Consider the following 13,904-nt stretch of genomic DNA (forward strand, 5'->3'; position numbering starts at 1 on the left):
AGTGAATAGACTAAAGCAATTCACAAAATTAGTCACCCAGACCAGTGCGGATTTATTCCAGGTTGGTCTACAGCCTATAATGTAAAGAGAGCACAGGTAATTGTACAGTTGGGTTGGAAAAGACAGGAAGATTGAGCCTTGGCATCTCTGGATGCTGCTAAGGCATTTAATTCGGCTGAGTGGGCCTACCTTAAGAAGGCCCTTCGACAATTTGACTTTGGACCGGGCTTCAGAAGGTGGATTGCAGTCTTGTATCGATCTCCAAAAGCAAAGTTCCTGATTAATGGTTTTATGCCCATGTTGGTTCCCTTGGGGAGAGGGACCAGACAGGGATGCCTTCAGTTACCCCTTTTGTTTGTCATTGCCATGGAACCACTAGATGTCAGTATCCATAAGACTACAAGGTATCAAAGGATTAAAGTGGGTTCTCATAAGGACTGCTTGGTGTTATATGCGGATGATTTAATCCTGTTTATGGCAGTCCAACAGTATTTTGCGGATTATAAAACGCACCCCAAATTTTGGTGTGCAAAATAGGAAATTTTTTTATTTTTTATTTTTTTATTTTAATAAAATGGTGCGCCTTATAATCATTTTTACCTGGGTGGCAGTGCTGGTGGAGAGGGGGTTACACATACCGGAGATTGGCGGAAGCGGCTGCTGCAGGAGTCAGGAGATGCTGCAGGTCCCATCCTCAGAAGAAGTGTGGCTGATTCAAGGCGGTGGTGGCGGCGGCGGTAGCGGGGCGATGCTGCGGCCCCGTCCTCAGAAGAAGTGTCGCTGATTCAAGGCGGTGGCAGTGGCCTCCGGAGCATGCACAGATTGAGATCTCGAGAGACGAGATCTAGTCTCCCGAGATCTCAATCTGCGCATGCAAAGGCGGCCATTTTGCCAAAACACAGTGCATGGCTATGTACGGGATAGGGAAGCTCGCCTCCGCTCACCGCCAACTTCTGAGGATGGGGCTGCAGCATCGCCCTGCTACCGCCTCCACCACCACCGCCTTCAATCGGCGACGCTTCTTCTGAGGACGGGGCCCGCAGCAACGCCCCCCTGCCGCCGCAGTCGCCATCAACCTCCTTTATCTGGGACCCTGATCTAACGTCGCCCCCCAGGTAAAACACCGTAAGTTTGCATTATAAGACGAACCCCCTTTTTCCTCCCAAATTTTTGGGAAAAAAAGTTTATCTTATAATCCGCAAAATACGGTAAACTGCCTTTGGTAATGGATCTGATTAATGATTTTGGCCGGTTCTCTGGTCTAAAAATAAACTGGCAACAATCCATGTTGTTACCTCTAAGCACCATGGGATGGAAAGTAGGGAAAGAATTCTGCAGGTTATGAATAGTATCCCACTTTAAATATTTAGGTATTCCCATAGCAAAAAAATCACACGCAACTCCATGATTTAAATATATCCCCTCTTTTGTCATATCTGCGGGTGAAAATTAGATTATAGGGAGCCCTCCCTCTGTTAGCAGCTGGGAGAATCAATGTAATTAAAATGATAGTCCTCCCTAAATTCCTATATGTTCTGCAACCTCCATAGTCCCACAAAAGATCTTTGCCATAATAAATTCCCATTTAGCATCCTTCATATGGGTTTCAAACAGACACAAACTGACACTGACCACTCTTCAGAGGCCCAGGGATGAGGCACGTGAAACATTCCTGGACTTCTTCTAAGGCCACGGCCCCACTATCAGTATTTGGTCAGTATTCGGTCAGTATTTTTTCTCTCTAGTGGGAGCCAAAACCAGGTGAGGAACAATCAGAGAAAAGGTATAATAGAAACAAGTCACCAATTCTGTATTTATCACCCACTCCTGGTTTTGGCTCCCGCTCCTGAGAAAAAATACTGACCAAATACTGATAGTGGAGTCATGGGCTAATACTGCTTAGCAGGCCAACTTCGCTTTCTACAACACTGGATACTAGATAATCATTTGCCTAAATTTGAATACCACTTTGTGCATGGTTTGAGTCTTCAGAGTCTTGGAGGCACCAGAGCAATAGTCACGCTCATTCTTGCCAATTCACAGACTTGCAGTTCAAGCGTGGGGAGCAGCCAAAAAGGTTTTCAATTTTAAGGACACAGTAGCCGAGTCTCCCTTATGGCATAACAGTGCTCTTCCCGAATTGCTACATTCCCAGGATGCTTAGTTTTGGTCGAACTTAGTGGTCAAGACACTGACACGTGTATATCCAGGGTGTTCTTAATTCCTTTGATCAATGTAAATAACTCTATCAAGCCCCAGACATGCTTTCTTTATGTATCTGCAACTAAGGCATGCCCTAAATACCCAGTTACCAGACATTGTAAATTCTCTCATATCCTCATACCCCCTGATTGGGATTCTAAGGAGCCAGGGACTCAAGGGGTTGATCTCCTTTTTATACACCCAGTTACTAAGCAGGAGATAATCCTCAATGTCATTGTTGGTTGAGGCCAAATGGAGGACAGTAATACCCTCCCTATCAGAGGAGGATTCACCTTCAATTAATAACAAGCTAGTGGAAATGTATATAGTCCGTCAATGCTACCTGACTCCTAGCAGGTTATATAAACGGGTAGATCCAGAACTGCCGATTGCCATAGGTGTGGGGAAGACGCGTCAGATTTTATATACCTGATGTGGTCTTGTTGCCCTCCTATTGCTGATCTTCGGAAAGAGGTCATAGCTATCCTCATCGAGATCATACAACCCCCTGTACTACTCTGCCCTAAGGTGTGATTATTAGTAATCCTTGATGAGGAGACCTGGCCTCACTACCCTCGCACTCGTCTCAGGGAAACATTGTTTTTGGCTAGCAAGGCTATCGCCATGAGATGGATGGATAGAAGACCCCCATGAATTTCACACTGGATAAATATGGTAAATACTGCAGCTTCCTATGAGAGGGTGATATATAAAAATAGATACCGTCTTGAAAAATTTCCTAAAATATGGAAGGCCTTGGTTTGATGCCCCCCTTGACTCACATTAATCTCCAGGTGATGAGGAGTATTCTCTCATGATAAAGTATGTGATATTTGGTGCCTAACATAGGTGTCTTATGGTTTTGGTTAAGATATTAGACACATGGTATGTTAAGAGCAAGGTTAACTTTGTCAGACAGCATTAATGAGAAATGCTTTTTGTTCTATGATGTAACCTTGTTATGTTGTATAATCTTCAATAAGACGAGTTAAAAAAACAACAACATGATTTTCTAATGACAAATTCCCCTTAAATGGTTTAATTCTACCTGCCACTAGGTGGAGTTTAGGACGCACAGATCAATTGAGTTAAATTACAATGTAATCTTATGTCTATGGAGGGTATTTGGAAATCTCTATAACGGAAAACAGATGACATATAGACTGGTCACATACACTTTAATCAGAAGACCAGCACTAGTAATCCTGGAGCACAGCAGAATCAGTAAGGTAACATTACAAACTTTGGCAATAAAGATGAAGAATTGATTCTGTCCTTGGTCCTTGTTGTTGATGGTGTGTCTGTGATAATCATACATTTTATGTCCGTCACTTGCCCCAGCATGTGATGTCACCATGAGCAAAATGCAAATAGAGAACACATTATATTGTATTGCTGCTATTAACCATTGCCTTGCTGGAAGATACCAGCCTACATAACCAAGAGCCAGGAAAACAGGGTATCTGTGTCGACCAGCAAGACCTGCTCCACTGTATGGTCACCTATGGTCTGTGCTGTTCACACAGACCTTTGGCTTAGAGAACCCACCTCACCAGGTGAGCGCTTAACATAAATTGTGTGTACTCTGTTGGATTTGTTATCATTCAAATTCTTTCTCCCCTTCACACAGCCATAGAGTTAATGACAGGCAATTGGTATGGCCAGAATACTGTATATTGCAAGGAAAACTATTGCTTCTCACTGGATATAACCTACTCCACCATCCATTGGTGAATTTATTAATAAAGTAAATGGGTTTATACATTTAGAAAAAGGAATTTCTAAAAAAAGAAATTAATTAAAAAAAATTATATTTGGGTTCCTTGGATCAGCACCCCTGGACTAGCATCGAGAATCCTATTGTTGGAAAATATTTTCACCTCTCTACACTACACTAACTTTCCCTTTTTAGGCTTGTAATAAACAGTGACACTTGCTGGGTGGCAGATAACTTTTGTTACACGTTCAATCAGAGGAATTACGCTTGGTCTTTTTTTGCATATATGGAAATGGCAAAATCAGATGTAAAGAAGATACTCTTTCATCTTCCTATATAAAAACAGTTCCAGGACTTGTGTTTCGGAAGGAAGGGGATGGGGGTTATCATCTTTTCTGTTCTTGTATGTGATTTTTTCATGGAGATGTTCCCTGTGATTGTAATTATTTGAAAAATGTTTAAAAAGAATCTGATTAAAAAAAATAAAGTTAATGACAAAATTTTGACTGTCATTAGGGGTAGCTAAATACAGCATTGATACTTATACAGAGAATCGTTGCTCATACCAACCAACTTCAACGTTTAATGTCCAAAATGCAGGTTTGCTGCATATTTCATAGTTGTTCAAGTGAAAATTAGATCCTTCTGAATGGGATTTGTTTCATGAACATGAACTTTTGCAAAGCCTATTCAGATAAATGGAACAGTCGCTAACATTTCTGCAACAAATCAGCCAAGAGTGCTTTAAAGAAGCACTCCTCTTATCAAAGTTTGTATCCTCTTAATATATTGCAATCATATTATACAGCACTGTGCACTTACAATTGCTCATTTTGCCCTTCTATCAAGCTAATTATTCTCTTTTCTCTGCTTATGTAGAAACAGGATGTCTCTTGTCCCTGCAGAAATCATTCCCTTCTTCACCAGCTGCTCCATCCTCCCCTGTCATTGACTTCTGCAGTGACTTCTGACTCGTACATGGAAAATTGACCTCCTGTTTCTACATAGAGCTTAGAAGGATTCAGCTAGTCAGTTTTTAATCACGTGATGTCAAAGACCTAATGGATAACAGAAGAATTAGCTGGGTAGAAAGGCAAAATGAGCAATTGTAAGTGCACAGTGCTATGTAATATGATGACTGCAATATATTAAGAGGATACAAATTTTGATGGAGGAGTGCTTCTTTAAAGGGGTTCATCCCTCATTATCAGCACAAGAGCACCATCATCTTCAGTACAAGGGCACCACTACCTTGCCTACTGACTTCCTGCATGATCAACAGTTCGGACCGGCAATATTGTCTCACCGATGGCCTAAATTATGCAAGCCTAATGCTGCTATATGAGGCAGCTTTGACCTTGCAACATCGGAACAGTGTGCTAGCACTAAACCTGACCAGGATCAGGATAACAGCAAACCTGGCTAGCTTCAGTGCAGTGCTTACAAGCTCAATGCAAATGAGCTTGTCCACACTATACATGTCTGTTCACTCCTGCCAGTTGGTAGCAGTGGCTGGTAACCTGTGCAATGAGCTGTAGACCAACAGCAAAATAGTAATTATCCAAAGAACTGTGCACAATTTTAATGAAAAGTGAATGGGTAAGTTGGTTGTTTTTACAAGCACATTCCTATTAGATCCATCTTTTAAGGCAGCGGTAGGGAACCTTAGGTTTGCGGACTGTTTAGGGCCCTTGACTTTTTATCTGACCACCGGGCAGATTCCCGGTGACTGTAGTGTTTGGGCCAGCAGCTGTATTGTGATGGCCGCTGGCCCATTAATTTCTTCTTGCTCTGTGAGCATGCGCACACAATGTTCACTACTGAATGCTGAGGCGCATGCAATGAAAAATGACGTCCTGACACCAGTGCCAGCGTCAGGACGCACTTTGTAGAGTTAGCGCACAATTTGTACGGCCCACGAAGGACTGTATAAATATTCCAATGGCTCTTGGCAGAAAAAAAAAAAGATTCCCCACCCCTGTCGTGGCAGGTAAAAATACAGTAGCCCGTCTGTGTCTGCCTCTGACTAACTAGTACCTCCCTCCTCCTCTCTCGCTACACATATCTTACCTCAGTGATCTGAAAATCTGTCTTCTCTGAGGGTGAAAGGAGAAAGAAGTAAATTTCTCTTCGCTGGATCCAGTATCTTAAAGGGAACCTGTCATATTGAAAATATCTGATCTGCAGGGAGGATGTAATGGAACAATAAGAGCTGATCAGATCGATGTACACCGTATTCCAAATTATTATGCAAATTGGATTTAAGTGTCATAAAGATGTATTTTTGGGTTTTTCAAATAAATTCATGGATGGTATTGTGTCAGGGCTCTTTGGATCACTAAAATCTCAAACACCTGTGATAATTAATTTGCCAAGTTCCACGTTATTAAGCAGGCCACAGGTTTCAAGCAATATGGGAAAGAAAAGGGATCTCTCTGCTGCCGAAAAGCATCAAATAGTGCAAATTCACCGGAGCAGCTGGTGAAATACCATTATAAAGCAGAAAACAGGTATTTGAAGTTCTTGGTGCCTCTGGGAGTCCTGCAAACCTCAAGGTGTAGGATCCTCCAGAAGCTTGTAGTTGTGCATAAACCTACTATTTGGCCGCCTCCAAACAGTACTCACAAACAGAAATGGTTGCAGTTGGCCCAGACATACATGAAGACTAATTTTTAAACAGTCTTGTTTACTGATGAGTGACGTGCAACCCTGGATGGTCCAAACGGATGGAGTAATAGATGTTTGGTGGATGGCCACCATGTCCCAACCAGGCTGGAACATCAGCAAGGAGGTGGTGGAGACATGGTTTGGGTCGGAATCATGGAGAGAGATCTGGTAGGCCCCTTTAGTGTCCCTGAAGGTGTGAAAATGACCCCGGCAAAGTACATAGTGTTTCGGAATTACCACTTTCTTCCATGGTACAAAAAGAATAACTGAGCCTGTCGTAACAAAATCATTTTAATGCACCATCTCAAGCTGCAAAGCATACCTTTTAGTCATTGGCTGCTATGGGCATGAAAGGAGAGAAACCCATGGTGTACATAAACGTGAGGGAAAAGGGGAAAACAAGAGAGTCAGCTCACCAGATCCATGTTGTAAAGAAGCTGTGTAAATCTTCTCCCAGGACCAGGTGCAGTTAGCAGACAGCAGAAAACAAAAAATCTCCAGCGAAGAATCAAGTAAAACTTCAGTATTTATTAGATCATCATAAAATAGTAGCAGTTCCTCCACTGGTTTCCAACCAACGCGTTTCGGCTACGCCGTACTCATGGTTTTGTTTTCCTGCAAACTCATGGTGTAGCCACCAGTGCTGTGGAGTCAGTCATGGAGTCTGTGTCTATTTTGGTTGAGTCGGTATAAAATGGACCAACTCAGACTCCTAAAATATATAATAAATTGGGTATAGAAGTTCAGTGTAGTATGCGCGGAATATTTTTTCATAAGAATTTGGGAAAGTTATGAAATGTCCTATAAATGTCTGTTCTGTTCCTGATCTAAGGCTTTTAGTTGAGATGAATCTGTGCTGCACTTTATGTACAGTGGGGGAAATAAGTATTTGATCCCTTGCTGTTTTTGTAAGTTTGCCCACTGACAAAGACATGAACAGTCTAGAATTTTAAGGGTAGGTTAATTTTAACACTGAGAGATAGAATATACAGTTATATGAAAAAGTTTGGGCACCCCTATGAATCTTAAGCTTAATGTTTTATAAAAATTTGTGTTTTTGCAACAGCTATTTCAGTTTGATATATGTAATAACTGTTGGACACAGTAATGTTTCTGCCTTGAAATGAGGTTTATTGTGCTAACAGAAAATGTGCAATCTGCATTCAAACAAAATTTGACAGGTGCATAAGTACGGGCACCCTTATCATTTTCTTGTTTTAAATACTCCTACCTACTTTTTACTGACTTACTAAAGCACTTTTTTTGGTTTTGTAACCTCATTGAGCTTTGAACTTCATAGCCAGGTGTATGCAATCATGAGAAAAGCTACTTAAAGTGGCCACTTGCAAGTTGTTCTCCTGTTTGAATCTCCTCTGAAGAGTGGCATCATGGGCTCCTCAAAACAACTGTCAAATGATCTGAAAACAAAGATTATTCAACATAGTTGTTCAGGCGAAGGATACAAAAAGCTGTCTCAGAGATTTAACCTGTCAGTTTCCACTGTGAGGAACATAGTAAGGAAATGGAAGAACACAGGGACAGTTCTTGTTAAGGCCAGAAGTGGCAGGCCAAGAAAAACATCTGAAAGGCAGAGAAGAAGAATGGTGAGATCAGTCAAGGACAATCCTCAGACCACCTCCAGAGAGCTGCAGCATCAACTTGCTGCAGATGGTGTCACTGTGCATCGGTCAACTATACAACGCACTTTGCACAAGGAGAAGCTGTATGGGAGAGTGATGCGAAAGAAGCCGTTTCTGCAAGCACGCCACAAACAGAATCGGCTGAGGTATGCAAAAGCACATTTGGAGAAGCCAATTTCTTTTTGGAAGAAGGTCCTGTGGACTGATGAAACCAAGATTGAGTTGTTTGGTCATACAAAAAGGCGTTATGCATGGCGGCAAAAAAACACAGCATTCCAAGAAAAACACTTGCTACCCACAGTAAAATTTGGTGGAGGTTCCATCATGCTTTGGGGCTGTGTGGCCAATGGCGGAACCGGGAATCTTGTTAAAGTTAAGGGACGCATGGATTCCACTCAGTATCAGCAGATTCTTGACAATAATGTTCAAGAATCAGTGACAAAGTTGAAGTTACGCAGGGGATGGATCTTTCAGCAAGACAATGATCCAAAACACCGCTCCAAATCTACTCAGGCATTCATGCAGAGGAACAATTACAATGTTCTGGAATGGCCATCCCAGTCCCCAGACCTGAATATCATTGAACATCTGTGGGATCATTTGAAGAGGGCTGTCCATGCTCGGCGACCATCAAACTTAACTGAACTGGAATTGTTTTGTAAAGAGGAATGGTCAAAAATACCTTCATCCAGGATCCAGGAAATCATTCAAAGCTACAGGAAGCGACTAGAGGCTGTTCGTTTTGCAAAAGGAGGATCTACTAAATATTAATGTCACTTTTCTGGTGAGGTGCCCATACTTATGCACCTGTCAAATTTTGTTTGAATGCAGATTGCACATTTTCTGTTAGTACAATAAATCTCATTTCAAGGCAGAAACATTACTGTGTCCAACAGTTATTACATATATCAAACTGAAATAGCTGTTGCAAAAACACCAATTATTATAAAACATTAAGCTTAAGATTAATAGGGGTGCCCAAACTTTTTCATATAACTGTATATAAAAAAATCAAGAAAATCACATTGTATAAATTAGATTTTTTTTTTGCATTTTGCAGTGAAATAAGTATTTGATCCCTCTAGCAAACAACACTTACCGTATTTTTCGGACTATAAGACGCACTTTTTTCCTCCAAAATTTTGGAGGAAAGTGGGGTGTGCGTCTTATAGTCCGAATACTATATTATTGTATGGCCACATGGTGGTGGGTGTGGGGGAGCGGCAGCGGGGGGGATCAGCGGCGCACAGGAGGCAGCAGCCGCTTGCTGCAGCCTAGCTGTGCCCGCTACTAAAGAAAATGAATATTCCCTGCTCCCCACGCCCATAGGCGTGCAGAGCAATGAATATTCATTTCTCTCAATAGCCGGCACACTGGAGCCGCAGCGCGGCTCCTGCTGCGCTCTGCGGTCAGTGTGCCCGCTATTAAAGCTCATGAATATTCGCTACAACCCACTCCCATGGGTTGTAGTGAATATTCATGATCTTTAATAGCAGGGACACTGACCACAGAGTGGCAGCAGGAGCCGCGCTGCGGTACAGTGTGCCGGCTATTGAACAGACTGAATGGTCACTGCTCCCCACGCACAGAGTCCCGGCGTGGGGAGCAGTGACTATTCCAGCACAGCGTCTCACACTGTGTGAGGACGCATAGCAGGGACGCCATGCGCCGCTCACACAGTGAGAGTGTCAGCAGCAGAGCGGGATGGCGTTGGAGGAGAGAGGAGGTGAGTATGATTGTACTTTTTTTTTGTAGGCAGCGTGATGGGGACTCAGAGGGTGTCATAAATACCAGGATGGGGGCTCAGAGGGTGCCAGACATACCAGGATGGGGCCTCAGAGGGTGCCATACATACCAGGATGGGGGCTCAGAAGGTGCCATACATACCAGGATGGGGGCACAGAGGGTGCCATACATACCAGGATGGGGGCTCAAAGGGTGCCATACATACCAGGATGGGGGCTCAGAGGGTGCCATACATACCAGGATGGGGCTCAAAGGGTGCCATGCATACCAGGATGGGGGCTCAGAGGAGTGCCATGAATACCAGGATGGGGGCTCAGAAGGTGCCATGCATACCAGGATGGGGGCTCAGAGGGTGCCATGCATACCAGGATGGGGGCTCAGAGGGTGCCATGCATACCTGGATGGTGGCTCAGAAGGTGCCATGCATACCTGGATGGGGGCTCAGAAGGTGCCATGCATACCAGGATTGGGACTCAGAACCAGGATGGGGGCTCAGAAGGTGCCATGCATACCAGGATGGGGGCTCAGAGAGTGCCATGCATACCCGGATGGGGGCTCTGAAGGTGCCATGCGTACCAGGATGGGGGCTCAGAGGGTGCCATGCATACGTGGATGGGGGCTCAGAAGGTGCCATACATACCTGGATGGGGGCTCAGAACCAGGATGGGGGCTCAAGGGGTGCCATGCATACCAGGAGGGGGCTCAATGGGTGCCATGCATACCAGGATGGGGGCTCAAGGGGTGCCATGCATACCAGGATGGGGGATAAAAGGGGTGCCATGCATACTAGGATGGGGGATAAAGGGGTGCCATGCATACCAGGATGGGGGATAAAGGGGTGCCATGCATACCAGGATGGGATGGGGGCCACTTATACCAGGATGGAGGATATTAACAGAATTGGGGGACATTACCTAAATACCAGTGTCCGCAGACCCCCTTCCCCCATAACAGGGCATCATGACCACATTTTTTGCTTACATTTTTTTTCCTATTTTCCTCCTTTAAAACCTAGGTGCGTCTTATGGTCCAGTGCGTCTTATAGTCCGAAAAATACGGTAATACATGGTGGCAAAACCCTTGTTGGCAAGAACAGCAGTCAGACGTTTTTTGTAGTTGATTATGAGGGTTGCGCACATGTCAGGAGGAATTTTGGTCCACTCCTCTTTGCAGATTATCTCTAAATCATTCAGATTTTGAGGCTGTCGCTTGGCAACTCGAAGCTTCAACTCCCTCCATAAGTTTTCTATGGGATTAAGGTCTGGAGACTGGCTATGCCACTCCATGACCTTACTGTGCTTCTTTTTGAGCCACTCCTTTGTTGTCTTGGCTGTATGTTTTGGGTCATTGTCTTGCTGGAAGACCCAGCCACGACCGATCTTCAATACCTAGACATAGATACATACACACACACACACACACACATATACAGACAGACCAAAAGTTTGGACACACCTTCTCATTTAAAGATTTTTCTGTATTTTCATGACTATGAAAATTGTACATTCACACTGAAGGCATCAAAACTATGAATTAACACATGTGGAATTATATATTTAACAAAAAAGTGTGAAACAACTGAAAATATGTCTTATATTCTAGGTTCTTCAAAGTAGCCACCTTTTGCTTTGATGACTGCTTTGCACACTCTTGGCATTCTCTTTATGAGCTTCAAGAGGTAGTCACCGGAAATGGTCTTCCAACAATCTTGAAGGAGTTCCCAGAGATGCTTAGCACTTGTTGGCCCTTTTGCCTTCACTCGGCGGTCCAGCTCACCCCAAACCATCTCGATTGGGTTCAGGTCTGGTGACTGTGGAGGCCAGGTCATCTGGCGTAGCACCCCATCACTCTCCCTCTTGGTCAAATAGCCCTTACACAGCCTGGAGGTGTGTTTGGGGTCATTGTCCTGTTGAAAAATAAATGATGGTCCAACTAAACGCAAACCGGATGGAATAGCATGCTGCTGCAAGATGCTGTGGTAGCCATGCTGGTTAAGTATGCCTTCAATTTTGAACAATACCCCAACAGTGTCACTATCAAAGCACCCCCACACTATCACACCACCTCCTCCATGCTTCACGGTGGGAACCAGGCATGTAGAGTCCATCCGTTCACCTTTTCTGCGTCGCACAAAGACACGGTGGTTGGAACCAAAGATCTCAAATTTGAACTCATCAGACCAAAGCACAGATTTCCACTGGTCTAATGTCCATTCCTTGTGTTCTTTAGCCCAAACAAGTCTCTTCTGCTTGTTGCCTGTCCTTAGCAGTGGTTTCCTAGCAGCTATTTTACCATGAAGGCCTGCTGCACAAAGTCTCCTCTTAATTGTTGTTGTAGAGATGTGTCTGCTGCTAGAACTCTGTGTGGCATTGACCTGGTCTCTAATCTGAGCTGCTGTTAACCTGCGATTTCTGAGGCTGGTGACTCGGATAAACTTATCATCAGAAGCAGAGATGACTCATGGTCTTCCTTTCCTGGGGCGGTCCTCATGTGAGCCAGTTTCTTTGTAGCGCTTGATGGTTTTTGCAACTGCACTTGGGGACACTTTCAAAGTTTTCCCAATTTTTCGCACTGACTGACTTTCATTTCTTAAAGTAATGATGGCCACTCGTTTTTCTTTGCTTAGCTGCTTTTTTTCTTGCCATAATACAAATTCTAACAGTCTATTCAGTAGGACTATCAGCTGTGTATCCACCAGACTTCTGCACAACACAACTGATGGTCCCAAACCCATTTATAAGGCAAGAAATCCCACTTATTAAACCTGACAGGGCACACCTGTGAAGTGAAAACCATTTCCGGTGACTACCTCTTGAAGCTCATCAAGAGAATGCCAAGAGTGTGCAAAGCAGTCATCAAAGCAAAAGGTGGCTCCTTTGAAGAACCTAGCATATAAGACATATTTTCAGTTGTTTCACACTTTTTTGTTAAGTATATAATTCCACATGTGTTAATTCATAGTTTTGATGCCTTCAGTGTGAATGTAGCCCAGATTGACCTCATTATAATCCGCCTATGGATCAAATACTTATTTCCCCCACTGTACATGCTCTGTGAAGCAGTGCTGTGGAGTCTGAATCATGGAGTCGAGAGTCAGGGAAATTGAGGAGTCAGAGACTTGGCTTATTGACTCCACAGCCCTGGTAGCCACCATCCTCCCCTGACTTCAACCCTATTGAGAACCTTTGGAGTATCCTCAAGCAAAAGATCAATGAGGGTGGGAGTCAGTTCACAGCAGCTCTGGGAAGCTATATGGACATCCTGCAAATACATTCAAGCAGAACCTATCCAAAAACTCACAAAATGGATACAAGAATTGAGACCGTGAGCTCAAAGAAAGGGCCCTATGTTAACATGTAACTTGGTCTGTTATGATGTTTTTGATTGGAAAAGTTTTTGATTTCAGTAAATGTGACCTCTTAATGCTGCAAATTCAACAAATTATAATTTTCAGTTTTTTACAACCCATAAAATATTAGGAAACTCTGTTGTGCATAATAATTTGGAACAATGCATTTTGAGGTTTTTTTAGTTTTGAAAAAAATACTGTTATCATTCAGAGATTTGTTCAATAAAACTTGATTTATACTCTTAACGTTTGATTATTAGAACATTATACTGACTCATTTGCATCGACTATTTAAGAAAATCAGAGAAAAATAGCATTTGCATAATAATTTGGAATGCGGTGTACATTTTTTGAGGAAAAGTTTCAGCAAACCTTGTGTCACGGGAATACCACAACAGAGTGGCATCAGATGCTCACAGCATCTGGTGAAAGATATACCTACGGTAGTTAGAACGACTTCACCGTCCTATTAGCAGTTCTGGCATTATTTGCTCTGGTGCTGCAAGGGTTAAACTCCTTAGCTGGACTCCTGGAGTTCTTGGTCTTTGGTTGTATCTGTTCAGAATTTGTTACTCCCAGGAGG

This window comes from Phyllobates terribilis, unplaced genomic scaffold (assembly GCF_046119375.1).
Source record: "Phyllobates terribilis strain yellow unplaced genomic scaffold, ASM4611937v1 Scaffold_9__5_contigs__length_417890890, whole genome shotgun sequence".
Taxonomy (NCBI): domain Eukaryota; kingdom Metazoa; phylum Chordata; class Amphibia; order Anura; family Dendrobatidae; genus Phyllobates; species Phyllobates terribilis.